General features: G+C 44.0%; 1 long non-coding RNA gene across 3 annotated transcripts; it reads left to right on the top strand.

The window, feature by feature from the left end:
* The first annotated feature begins 144 nt into the window (after window positions 1-144).
* Window positions 145-5,711, top strand: LOC133276354 (uncharacterized). Of its 3 annotated transcripts, none has more exons than XR_009745836.1 (3): window positions 145-187; window positions 4,583-4,736; window positions 4,858-5,711. It is a non-coding gene; the product is annotated as an uncharacterized LOC133276354 (long non-coding RNA). The 3 variants fall into 3 exon arrangements; XR_009745837.1 differs by having other exon boundaries at window positions 145-212; window positions 4,578-4,736; XR_009745835.1 differs by lacking the exon at window positions 145-187 and having other exon boundaries at window positions 3,283-4,736.
* The last annotated feature ends 8,494 nt before the right edge of the window (window positions 5,712-14,205 follow it).

The following is a 14,205-nucleotide window of genomic DNA, read 5'->3' as shown; positions in this document are numbered from 1 at the left end:
CAGCTGACTGCCCGTCCCCGCCTCCTCCTCCTCCGCGGTGACTTCCCCAGCTCCGCGCTTCCCGCCCACCCCGGGCAGGCTGCGGGCTCCCTCAGGTTTCGCTGTTTGCTCTCCGTTCCCTCACACCCACCCCAGTTCCCGCCCAGGGGAGCGGGAGAGGAGGCAGAACCCTCCAAGGAGGGGCAAGGTCTCTGGTGCTTGTGTAGTCCTTGGTACTGTGGGAAGCATGCTAGTGTCAGGGGTAAAACCGTGTGCTTCCACAGGAGAAGATTAGAGGGTATGGTAGAGGAAAGCTGTGTCAAGAGGGATGACGGGGAAAGGCTTCTTATTGCACAAGGCCTAGATGGGATCAGGTGGAGGGTTTGAGGCAAATGAAAGGTAACCCTTTCAAGGGCTCTAAGGCATAGTCATAGAGGCATGAGATGGTTTGGTTTGGAAGGGACCTTAAAGCTCACCCAGTTCCAACCCCCTGCCATGGGCAGGGACACCTTCCACTAGAGCAGGTTGCTCCAAGCCCCTGTGTCCGACCTGGCCTTGAACACTGCCAGGGATGGGGCAGGCACAGCTTCTTTGGGCACCCTGTGCCAGCACCTCAGGACCCTCATGGTAAAGAATCTCTTCCTAATATCTAATCTAAATCTCCCCTCTGTCAGGTACATGACCTTAAAAGAAGCCCCTTGCCAGATTTCTTGTCAGCCTTTTTAGGCACTGGAAGCTGCTCTAAGGTCTCCCCAGAGCCTTCTCCAGGCTGAACAATAATGATGTTTTAGTGATTATTGCCACAGGATTAAATCCATTAGGATGGCATTTGTCACACTACGAGGATGTAGCCCATTAATGCTTAGCAAACAACAGAGCTGGATGTGGTGTCTGGCCCAGGAAGTCTTTAAATGTTTGGTTCCCAGGGATGGGGTTAGTTGGGGCAGCTCATGCTGAACAATCCCAGTGGCTGGTGACTGTGTTCAGCAGGATGCTGGGCTGGAAGTACCTCATTGTACCTGTTCTTAAGTAATAGGGCCAACTATGATATTTTTGTTCCTTTTCAGTGGAAAAAAAATGCCAATTAGCCAAAATGTCAGCTTCCCATGTAGAAAATACCAATCTTTCATTAAACAACTGCACAGCTTGAAGGTAAACACTTGATTTGAAGATGCTGCTATGATATGAAACTGCTGTTTGATGAAATAGTACCTTTCTGAGGACTGGTGTTCCCAGCTGCCCTTCAAGCCCTGCAGCCACAAGGGAGAGAAGAGAGGTGCACAGTGGATGCTAGCAGGGAGCAATCCTATCACAACTCACGAACTTCAGCATTCAAACTGAAGGCGCAGGTTACAAATCCCCCTAGAAATGAAACCACCTGTTTGGTAGGCAACAGGTCTGATAGCATATTTATGCATGCTGAGCCCATAATCCACGTGCTTTCTGCTTACACTGCCAGCAAATGGAATCTGGCTCCTTGTAGGTATGCTGAGAACTTTTCTTGAGGGAGTGTGATCTCTGAATTACTGTCGTGTCCCGTCACTGCATCTATGGCCAGTGTGTTAGGAGTATATGGGAGTTAGAAGGGCAATAAAAAGAGCTTCTCTGAGAGTGAGGAACAGAAATACTAGCAGCTCATCATGGCTTTTTATTTGAGCTCTGAGCTCACTTCTTGCAAACTGCAGGACCTTACTGCATGTGCTGCGCAGGCAAAAGCAACAAAGATCAACTGAGTTTTACTTGTCAGAGGAAGTTAAAGAAATATTTGCTATTTTATTACACTTCTGGTAGCTGTTTGCTCCCACTGTAATTCCAGATCTGCTTTAAGTACCCAGAATGAATTTTTGAGAACAGATCTTATTTAGACAGTAAATATCCAAGTTCTGGGGGAGCAGTTCAGCATTTTCATGTGTACCGCACTGCCAATAAGCTCTGTGTATCTCACAGTTCTTTAAAGAGATCCAAATGCAAAAACAGTCCTTAGTTGCAGTTGTAAAGTGGAGGGAATCAAAAGCGGTGTATCTGATTCTAATTGGAATGAAACAGTTTGCTTTTTAAAAGCCAAAGAAAAATCCTTGTAGCTCAGGGAAGTAGAGAAATAACCAAAAACTAAAAGGGACGAGTCAGTTATTTTATGTAGAAGGAAAAATTGCTCCTGTCTAAGGAACATTAAAGTGTGTTCACTAAACTCTTGTTACACATGAGCCCTCTGGGAATACAACAGAGAAGACAATTGTTTGGACCCACCTAATTTATTCACATCCTTCTTTTTCTCTCATGAGATGAATTTGGTTTGTCCAAGTAGGGGTGGAGTGTGTTGGCTTAGTGAAGGAAAGAGACTTCTGTTCTAACTCTCCTGGTGAGTGGTTTGAGCTGCTGAGCTATGAGTAGCTCATCTATCTATGCTGTACTGCACAGATGGTAAATATTTGGAGGTAAGTGGTATAAATGTTTCTAGCTTTCCCCATGCTGCTCCCTAACATTTGTTTGCAAAAATAGACTGAGGTCTGAGGGCTCAGATTCAGTGAAATTACTTAAGAAATTCCCTTGCAGCAGCTGAGCCATGAAAACAGTCCTTTGTGTACACCCTTACTCCCTAGTGAATATGAGATAATGCAGCTTAGCTTAGTCTGAAATGATGACGGGTTGCACTGAATTATCTTCACATCACTGTGGGCTAACAGCTTGGATCCTGTTTTTACAGTTGTCCAGCAGCTGAACCCTGAGAATCAAACAAAGCTGGGACAAAGGCTTGAACTTCAGAAAGCTTTGATATGAAGGACCTCTCTCTGTGTATATCTCTATGTATATACACACATGTCTTACGTTTTATCCATCTGTCTATCTGTTTTATATTATGTGGAACTCATGCTGCCTTTGATTCTCTTATGTTGGCCCTGTTTGTCCTGTCTTTCTAGTCTCAGCGTTGCTTTCTTGTTTCTGCCTGTTGCTGTGGTAGCTGCTGGAAACTCCTGATTTTGGCCAGGATCCTGTAGATACCATACAGATATAGTCCAAAGACTGACTTCTCTCTCAGGACCCTATGAATGCACACCACACCAGTCTGGATTGCTTCTTCTGAGCAGCTCAGGTTCCTAAACAGACTGTTCTGCCCACAGAGGTATCTACAGGTCTGAGGAAGGTCTACTACCCTTGATTAATACCCAGGCTTCTTGCCAACTGGATAGTGTTTGCTGCAGTTTCAAATTTGCTGATGAAGCTTAATTTCCAGTTGATATGTAATTTGAAAACACCATGAAGATATGTTCTTTGCAGGCTTAAGTGGGGGAGAGGGGGTGTTATGAAGTGCATCCAACTTCTGCAGTCAGCAGTACTGTGTGATGAATGTCACCATAACCTAGAGAGAAGATAATGAAATGTATTAATTTCTTCCAACAGTTAAATGCTACCATGGCCTGGAAAGCGCTCAGAGCTAGTTGGTAAAATTTACATTAAGCAGTGTCAGGTCTTAGATTATCATCTACAGTAAAACAACTACAAAGAGCAGGAAAGTAGATGTATGATCTGAATGTTTATCTGCCATTTACAGATGGTGTGATATGTTAAATCTAGGATCGTCACGGATTTTTGATTATCAGTCTAGTATGGAACCTACTGCTATTGATACTGTTAGCTCAAAAGGGAGAATTTTCAGATGTGAAGTCCAGGAAGCCAAGAGATTACAGAAATATAATAGCAGAAAATGTGGCCCAAGATCATGTTTTCAATCTGATAACCTTGTTGTGGGCATAATATGTGAAGCAAAGGTTGTGCCAAAGAATGTATCTAATTGGTTTTGGCCTATACTGCACAGTTTAATATGGTGTGTCATTATCCCTCCAATGTACAGCTGAATAGATAACTTATTTTACATCTGCAATTATGTAACTGCCTGCGCAATGACATGAAGAAGCTCTAGTGCAGCTTTTAGATGATCTAATTTGGAGCTTGCTTCTATGTAGAGAGATTGTAATGTAATGGTTTTCCTTTTCAAATTTTACCTTCCAAAAAAGAGTTGCAGTTTGATTGTGCTGAGTTGCTAGAATTCCTCACCAGGAGCTCTGATTTCTTTCTTGAAACAAATTCATTCCATCACCAGTCATCTATAATGTTTTATTTTCTAATAAACATAGTGATTGGAGTCAAACTGGCAAAAATGTCTCCACTTACTGTCAGTCTAGCAAGAGCAGCAGCCGTGAAAAGTACTCTATGCTATTTCCTCTAGGTACATGGCCCTGTGTTGGAAGCCCTGACGATTTAGATTAGATATTAGGCAGAAGTTCTTCCCTGTGAGGGTGCTGAAGCACTGGCACAGGGTGCCCAGAGAAGCTGTGGCTGCCCCATCCCTGGCAGTGTTCAAGTCCAGGTTGGACAGGGCTTGGAGCAACCTGCTCTAGCGGAAGGTGTCCCTGCCTGTGGCAGGGGATTGGAACTGGATGATCTTTAAGGTCCCTTCCAACTCAAACCATTCTGTGATTCTGTGATTCTATGACAAAGCGCTTTTGTGCCTGTCAGTGAGATGCTTTAGACTTTTCTCTGGGAAGAAGAGAAAAATATTAACCGAAAGTCTGGTGGTTTAGTGATTCTGTCTCTGGCAGTTCAGAAGAGATGAACCGACTTATGACTGCAGAATAGCTGCTACTGCTGGTACTGTAGGATTTTTGTTTGGGCTGTCTTCTCCTTTCTTGCCCACTCAAAGAATATTGGTGTCCACTCAGGAAGCAGTATGTTACAGTCAAGAGTTGCCATGCCAGCAGGTGCTGCTTTTTCTGTATTTATACCTTTGATGACAAAGGGGAGGAAAAAATAAAATGGATAAGTGCGCAGAAAAGCTAGAAGCCAAAACTGACGACTGTCCTTGTTTTCTCTTTCCAACAGATGGCACCAATTCTCTTTCCAGATCTTCGCTGGTCAAACAGGTCGGGAGTTCCAGAATACCTCAAGCTGTTTAAAAACACTGGCATCTTTGCCCTTTTCTTTTGCTCTTTCTGAGTGTGAAATTTGGACCAAGAAGGCAGCAGACTGAGAAAATGTCTGAATCCCTTGGAATGTGGCACTGCTGCCAAGTACAGCCATGCCAGGAAAACACAGGCAGATCAACCAGCAAATGTGACCCAGGGCTAGGAGTTGAGGGAAAGGAGGTTTACTTTTGCCCAAGGATGGTCAAAAGTAAAAGTGGGACTATTTTAGGGAATTATTGAGAAGGAATTGGAGAACCATGGAGAGAGGAGAATGAAACATGAGGATTCCAGGGAAGATGGAGAAGTCTTGGGTAGCCAAAGAGCAATGACAGTCCACCTTGTTGAGGGAGAGCGGTGGTCTGTCCAGCTCAGCACACTCCCCTTGGAAGAAGGCACTCCTCAATGTTTCCTTGTAGGGGAGATCTGCAGTGCTTCTATAAAGTTGCAAGAGGAAATTAAGCCAGAACAGGGCTGAGGAAGCCTCTATTCTGAAATCACCATGGCAAAAATCTCTTGCAGATAATACAGTTTTCTTTATCCTCAAATGCACCCTTGTTCGTCATTAGAAGGGAACATATTCTGCAGCTCTGTGCCACCATATGGGCCATGGGGAGAGATGAGCCAGGCTCCCATCGTGCATTATAACATAAAGGAAACATTGCTTCCTGGCTGCAAAGAGATGGTCAAAACAAAAACACATGGGTAGAAGCGTAACACTATTTTAAAAGGCATAACTCTGAATAAAGCCTGGAGGCAAATGGATTCCTCATGTATTTTGCTACTTAAATTCTTTTGAAAATCCCCTTCTAATATTTTTAGTTTGACATGCCTCTTATTTTGTTTTTTACCTCAAATATCTTGCTATGATTTTTGGTTGAAGGGCTCTTTGACTCCACAAGCTGCTTTCCTACTAAGTATAGGAAATATCACTTCTGGTGGGTTGTATAAGTGCACTCAGCACTAGTTCCCTTTTTACACAATCTGGAGGAGGGAAGTACTGGATTCATCATGAATTGAGCTGCACTAGCGTTTTTGATAGGATGCAGCAAAGACCATGCCAGGTGTTACAAGCCACAAAGAGAACAATAACAGCAACATTATGGAGGTTGTGACAGTACAGAGTTTCCCAATGAAACACCCTCATGGTGTAGTCTGGGGCATCTTCTGGCTCTAGAAGCCATGAGCAGTCAACTGGACTCCAGAGGGCATGGGATCACATCCTCATCCTGCTTTTGAGATCCTGGGGCTGCTACTGAGTGGAAATGAGGCTTGCATGCACATCTCAAACTGAAGTATTTGTCTGATCACTTATCATGTGTTTCAGCCTTGGCTTATCTCTGTGAGGAGTGCAGGAATACCCCGGCATACTTGGGAATAGACTTCCTGCAAGGAAGCTTTAAGGGCAGTTTATCTGGTATTTAAGCTTGTGTAAGATAATGCTGCCGTTGAAAGGAATGCAGGTGGGGACATGCAGATCAGAGCGAACCAGAGCAGAAGAGAAGTTTTACCTGTTTTTACCTAAATCAGTTTCCGTTGTGCTGGCTCACCACATGCTTGCACAACTGGAAGACTATGAATGGCTTCTGGACTGGTTGGACTGGTCTAGAGGAGGGTCATGATATCAGAGGGCTGGAAGGCTGAGAGAGCTGGGTTTATTCAGCTTGGAGAAGAGAAAGTTCCGGGGGGACCTTAGAGCAGCTCCCAGTGCCTAAAGCGGGGGTTGTAAGAAGGATGGAGAGGTGCTTTTTACCAGGACCTGTAGTGATAGGACAAGGGGCAAGAGTTTCAAAGTGAAAGAGGGTAGGTTCAGGTTGGATATAAGGAAGAAATTATTCACTATGAGGGTGGGGAGGCCCTGGAACAGTTTGTCTACAGAAGTGCAGCTACCCCATCCCTGGCAGTGTTGAAAGCCAGGTTGAATGGGGCTTGGAGCAACCTGGTGTAGTGGAAGGTGTCCCTGCCCGTGGCCACATAAACTCTGCATGAAACTACAGTGTGTTTGAGAACCTCAAATCCCAAGGCAGAGAGAGCTCACGGGATCAAGAAAGGATGCTACCATCACAGAGACTTCTGTGAGAGGCCTTCAATGGACATCTGCTCTGCAGACCACAGAGAGGTACCCAGCTCTCAGTGATTCCTGGATCCCAGAGGGGTGCCAGCCCTGGCTGCTCAGTGCTTCTGCTCTGCCTCCCGGGCACAACAGGGGCAAAACAGCAGTCATCCTCTGCAAAACAGGCCAGAAATCCAGAGCCTGCCATTGCACTGGGAGAGTGGTGGATACTGGGAAGAATCTGGTTTGCAAGAAAAAGAAAAGATTTTTTTCCCGAGGCTATTCAAGGCAGTATGAACACAGACTTGACATTTTGGCGGAAAACAAACTGCTTTTCAGACAGCTGAGGGCGCTCAGCGCTTTTTGAGTGAAGTTGGTGTTTGTGCTGTCAGAAACAGCGCTCGTGCGCTGATGATTGGCATCAAAAGTAGTGCTGCTCGTGAGCAAAGCCTGGGCAGGGGCTTAGGCTCTAATATTGCCAACAACTAACAAATAAAAGGCCCAGAGCTGGTTAAATAGCTGCTTATGTGCTTCAGTACAAGCATAAATTTAGTGCCTTAATGACACCTGAAAAGATCTCTTTGATCACAGATTTCCCCTTCTGAAGCAGCAGGGGTTTATTTATTCATTGCAATTTAAGTACCTCCATAAAAGTAGAAAAATGGAGAAAGACAATAGCCTAATATACCTGGATGTTTGTGTCTTGACCATCTTCCTGCAGTTTTCTCTCATCCTGGTTTTATCCTTATCTTTAGGATCTGCTTCTTGGTACCTTTGCCAGAATCACCATCTATACCTATCCTGAATTTCCCAAGAAAAGGACCTCTGTTATGGTGGGTTCTGTTTTGTGGGCATGTCTGTTCAGTTCTGGAAAGGGATACTTTGATCTCATTTCACCCAAACCATGTTACATTATTGTTTTTAGGGATTTTTGATAGAAAGCAGATTTCTCTGGGTTCCTGTTTATCTTCCATTGATTTGTGTGGCTTATTCAAACTTCTTAAAATCCTTCTGTGATTTGTGTTTATTCACCACTCTTTATTAACAAAACCTTTATTCCTTAGTGCTTCTAAAGCTACTTAGGACATGAAACAATGCTTCTGATTTGTTAACTGTTACTATTATCACCAGTGGTATGACTGAAAATCAGTGCATTTAGCTGAAATACACTTAATACATACAGTTAGTTTATTTAAGTCATGTAATTACTGCTACTAATATCTTGTTTAGTTGGGTACCTCATGTCCATGAAAAGAAAGATTAGTCTCGTTATCATGGCAATGATGTCTATATTTGTTTCAGCTCTAGAGGGACATCTTGGCTTAGAAAGTTAAGGATTTTTATGTCAGTCAATTGCCCTGTTTTTCATCCACAGAGACTTTGATTTGGGTTTTCAGGAGCTGATAATTGAATTAAAGTACCTGTTACTTGCAAGGCCAGTTGACATCAGGCATGTAGCTCATTTGTCTTAGGTACTTGTGTGCATGGTGAATTCCTCCATCTTAATTTAGGGTTCATGTATGACAATGTGGCTGTAATAGTGCTTCCTAACTCCAGCTGTGCAGAGCCTCATACATAGCATGGGCTTCCTCAATTGCTTTGTTTAGGTGCCTTGGCACCTAAGACTACGTTGTGTCATGGAACAAATGTCTTCTCTTTGTCTTCCATGATGGCATGGGGCCTTTAGATGTGATTTCCCTTTCACCCCTGAGGTTGGCTCCTGAGCTACCTGACTCCATGGTTTCCCCACTGAGGATTGAAGCACAGTGCTGCGGAGAAATGGCAAAGCATTCCTTTCTTGTCCTGATGCTCTCTTTGCTGAGAAAACGTAATTTCCCAATACTTACAATCTGGAATTCCCAACACATGTCAGTATTTCCAATGAGATAAAAAATGGCTTTGACAACATGTAAGTTCCTCATATCACAGCCAGGCAGCACAGCAACCATTTATTTTCTCCCCAGAAGGACGTACCTGGATATTGAAGGGAGAAACATTGGTGCATACAGAAAACAGGTCCAGCTTCCTGATGAGAGGCAGACTGAGACACACATGTGAGATTCTTTGCGGAATCCTGTTTCTGCATGTCAGCCCTACTGGGGGTGATCCAGACTGGGTTTCTCAAGGGATAGCCTGTGGATGCTACAGAAATCTCAGGTATCTCCTACTTAATATGTTGTCTGTCTTTGGCCTTCAGGTGCTGTAGGCACCAGAGAGCTGTTTGAAGGGCATCCACTTCTGTGCAGTTCAGCATCCCACAGGTGTGACCCATGAGGACTGTGAGATGCTAGAACACAAGACAGAGGCATTTTATCCCTTCTGCCAGCCTTTCTGTCTCCGTCCACAGCACTGATATTCTCTTTTCAGCCAGGACCAGATCCAGGTATGGTTAATGGCTGGAGGCTCAGTTACCAGACATCCTCAGCCACTGCACTGGAGCCAGACTGTGCTACCCTTGTTAATGGCAAGCTAGGGAGGGGATGGATGCCACAGACAGCCACCACTCTAAATCCCTGCTGCTTTCAAAAGTGAGAACCAGCCCAAGGAACAAAGCAGATGAGGGAGCAGACTTTATAATCAGGTTTACAAGTTGATCAATTATTATCATAGCTGCAATGAGCTAGTTACAGAGATGAGAACAAGCTGATGTTATGGAAAGGCAGCTATAAAAACTGTGTTTCCAGACATGCTGAGTTCTGTGAGAACAGAGAACCTATTAAAAGATCTTGTTAACACATAGGTTGGGTTAAAGCTGATATTTGCTTTTTTCCTCCCCTCTTCTTCATTTACTTGTTCCCTTGCTTTCTTGTCTAAAGAAATGTTGTTTTCTTTGGGTAGATTATTGGAGAACATAGTGTACAGGAGGTTTACTTCTGTTTGCTCAGCTCCCCTGAGGTGAACAGAGTTGTACAAGACATGATGCAGACCTGAATTGGACCCCAGGCTGCTTCTTTGTGGTCACTCCTGTGGTGCTCACTGTTTCACTTGCAGACATCTCTTTTATCTCTTTCCTTCCTCCCTCACTGCTCAATACTTCTGGCTGGCCATTGGGCAAGAGGGTACAGAGGAGAAAGGGGTACCTGGCCTCAACTGTGTGCCCTGCAGAGAAAGAAAAGTCAGGCTTATTTGATTGCATTACATCGTAGTTTCTGTCTACTAAAAGGGGGTATTTATGCAGGAGACACTGAAAGGGGAAGGAAATGTCATGATTTTTAGGGACCTGGTCTTGCTGAAGGGTTTGGATACTCATTTAAGATGCTGTTGGTTTGACATATTATTTTTACCTTATGCATTAATTAGCACGGCAATGTCAGAGTAGGGCTCAAATGGCTAAGTTCATACCCAGGTCTCATTGCTTTGGCCTAGCCTGTTGCCCAGGGAAGGGACCTGTGACAAAACCTGAATCAAGCCCAAGGTCAAATATCACTAAGACCTGGCACCATTGCCAGCAGGGTTTCTGTTTAAGGGATTGCTTTTACTTGCAGTGTTTTCTGCAGTGCATCACTAGAGGATCTGGGCTCCCCTTGATAGCATGGTCAAACCCTATTGATCTGTACATGGCCACTTCCGCAAAGATTTTTCCTTCACCTGGTCACTTTTCGTTTATAGGCTGTGCTCTGGGTGGGGTTTTAGTACAAATCTCTTTAAAAGGCCTACCCAAGGCCAAAGCTGAGCTCTAACACAGATGCTGCTGGAGTCCCACCTGGACATGATGGGTTTGGGCAGTATAAGTGTATCCCAGAGCAGAGACACCATGTTGGAGGGTACTTTAGGGTCCTGGAGGATTTTGTGTGGAATATCTAAACTGTGGGGTGGTTTAGGGCTGGGGTGGGGAGACCTCATGAAGGTAAATGTCTTAAGAGGTATTTTCTTTGCTTAATTCTTTGGAAGCAAGTGGTCATCTAAGATTTTGGACTGCCTGAGACTGTACCCAGTGAAGTAGATTTTGGGATTGAGGGGAGAAGACCATGTTTGAGAATGAGGGCTGGGCTAATGCATTACTTTGGTTTTGTAACTTGTTTTTCATGAAAGGATTTCAGTGCAATATCTATGTACCAAATCTCAAAGAGCTTCCTAGATTACAGGCAGCTCATTTAAAGGTACCATTTGCCCAAAGCCGTTACCCCAAAACACCTAATCCTTGAACTGGGAAAGTAAGAATATGTTGAGTGAAAGTAACTAGAGGAATTTGAGAGGGGAAAAAGAACTTCAGTGGGAATGACTTTTCACAGGTTAACATTATTCATGGGCCACTTGGATTTTAGATGACTGAACCGTGCTGGAAGCAGATGCTGTTTTCTGGTTGTTCCTTTGCTTGCCACTTCCATTTTTCAGTACTTGTTTGTGACTAAGCTCAGGGAAGTGAAATCAATAGTGCTCCAACATTAGTAATTGAACAAAGCAGGTAACCAGCTGAGTAAACCCCATCTCACTTGAAATCAGAGTAGTTACTTCTTAGCTTGAGCTAACATAGCTGAGAATTAGGTGAAGACTGAGGTGGAAAATGGGATAAAACCACCCAAATAAATAAGAAAAGCCAAACAGCCTGTTCCTCCTCTGTGCGAATCTGTCATTGCTCTTACCAAAAGAGCATCAGAAGTGAATAAGGATTCCTCTCTTGAATCATTCAGTATCGGGGTGCAATCAGGCAGAATGGTTTGAAAGCATTGTTTGTAGGAATGAACTCTCCAGGGGTCTGAGTGCTATTTCCAGGTTTCATCCTAAAGCTTAAATGATGCACTTATTGAGAGCTGATCATATAAAATACATGAAGAAGAAAACAGCCTGACAAAGAACAGCTTTTAACTTAGGGAATGAAAAAAAGAAAGGCAATAAACACACTGCTGGAGGCATTTCTGAAGGGCATTTGGATGCTCTTGAAACTAGAATATGACATTCCAGAGCATCCCCTCGCTGAAATGCGGTTGTCTGTGGAAAAGACTGCAATAAACTTCTAACACCCTTGATGAAATCACACAGTGGTTAAGGGAGAGGGTCTCTTACTCCCAGTTAACCTTTGGGAAGGCTTGCAGTAGGATGGCATGCGAGATTGTCATACCACCCCAGTGGCTTTTGCTGATTGCAGATGTAAGTTGGTGTATTCTTTGAAAGGGCAGGGTTTGGGAATCTCTAGATCAAATCCACTTATAAATATTGAGAACAGGGGGCTTCTCTGAGGGATAGTAATGTTTTAATGGGGTAAACTGCCTACTGATAGACTTGTCAGTAAAGGCATAAATCATATCTGAGACATCAGGATATAGCCAGCAAAGAAATCCAGTGAGGATTAATGCCAAGATGTCATAAGTCCAGGAGATACATGATAGCATCACTGTGGAGGCAACAGACACAAAATGCAGACCCTCTTTCCTTCATGGGGTCTCCAGGGATCCTTCTGCAGAGTGTTCAGGAAAAGTGCTCTGAATCCTAAGCAGTATGAAGAGGCAGACAGCCTCACTGAAAGGTGTTTAAATACTGCCAAGGGATGGGAGCATCCACCAGGATGGTGCTCTGGGATGATGCTGAACACTCACTGCATCAGCACTTTTGGGTACTATGTTGTGGACAAGCTGTGTAATGCACCAAGGAAAATGATTCCATTAAGAATTGTGTGCCATTTCTATAAGGAAAAAGAATTACATGTAATTTCTACAGGAGAATAAAGAAAACCTCTGTAATGGAGTGTGCAGGAAATCCCACCACTGTGTATCAAGGCTTTCTTTAAACGGAAAACACAAGCTGCAGTTGTAGACCCAGTTTGTAGTTTGGATGAAGACTGTAAGAGTCAGTTTCCAGCAGGTGCAGCTAATGCTGCATTTCAGCAGGGTGGAGTTTGCAGCCTTTCTCCCAAACAGCAGAGTAGGATCAAAGCCTTCATTTTCATGGCTTTCAATGGCCTGCAGCGCAACAAGAGCTGCAACACGAAGAGATTGTGATGTTCAGAAGCCATCAAAAGCTTTGCTGCGCAGGGCCCATTTGTATCTCCTCTCCTAGCTCTGTCTTTCCTCACTGTCTCTCTATGCAGCAGCTGACAGCATGTGTGAATCCAGGAACAGCCCTGCAGAGCCAGGGGAAACCCAGGAGGCAATTAATTCATCTTGAAACAGCACAGCTTTAAACAGTCACAGTGACCTGGAGTTTCTGTACAGAGAATTTAAGTAATTGTGCTGCCAACTTGCCATCAGGGCTGGGATTTCATGAACAATTTTGGGTTTTTGCAATGAGGAGCAGTTTGCCAAATACTGCCTTTAAATATGTCAGTGAAGGAGCAATTGCATGGCTCTCCACTTCAGCAAGCACTTCTGGTCTCATGGGCTCTCTCCATCACCCTCTGAGACCCAAGTGACTCCAGCAGAGGGTGGAAAAGAAGCTCCAACAATGGACATGAGGGCCAGAGGAAAGAACAGAAGAGTAGAGGATTTTTTGTCCCTGATATTCCACTCAGGTGTGTGCAGACTGGAGGTGTACGGCTGGGGTGAAAAATAAGACCATATAACATGATTCAGCTGATCCCAAACAAAAGTTAGGGAGGAGGAACTCCTACCTGAGTAGAGAATCTTCCCAGGGGATTTCCCCTGGCCACCTTTCAAAGCTCTGGCTGCTCTGTGACCTGTGAGGAATTTGTTAGGTTTGGGTTTTATTTTCTTCCCCCCCCCCTCCCCCCTTTCTTTTCCTTTTTCAGTTCTTATCTGTTTTGTTTCTTAAAGAATGACATCCTGGCCCCTAGCATTTCTAGAGGCAACACTCACATTCCTTGCAGCTCTGTGTTAGCAAAAAGACATAAAATGTTCCTCGTAATTACACATGATTTGATCATTCCAGCATTTCCACCCCTTCCCAGAGGTTTTATTATAATAATTAATTTCTGTGGCACCTCCTTGCAGCTCTAGGCATTTTCCTAAACCTTTAAACACACATTTAGCAGTTCTGAACACTTCACTGCTGTATTTCTTTCCCTCTATTTGCTAGTTATAAATTCTTTGTTCATAGTCTTTCCTACAACTTGAGCGTTATTCATGTAGTCTCCATTATTGTAGTACTGTGATACTCCAGGATCTCTGCTTCACCATGCCACTGTGATCAAAGAAAATGCTGTTATCCCTTGTTACACATGGGAATCTGGGATACAGTGGGACTCATGTTTTTAAGGATTTTAAGCCCAGAGTGTCACAGGAGGTCAGTGGCAGAAAAAGGAATTACACTCTGGTGTCCTGA

Source organism: Pezoporus flaviventris, unplaced genomic scaffold (genome assembly GCF_033815535.1).
Source record: "Pezoporus flaviventris isolate CSIRO_AGI_PZ_B2104156 unplaced genomic scaffold, CSIRO_AGI_Pfla_v1 ptg000045l, whole genome shotgun sequence".
NCBI classification, from domain to species: domain Eukaryota; kingdom Metazoa; phylum Chordata; class Aves; order Psittaciformes; family Psittacidae; genus Pezoporus; species Pezoporus flaviventris.
The sequence above is the reverse complement of the archived record's forward strand: the minus strand, read 5'-3'. Positions and strand labels throughout refer to the sequence as shown.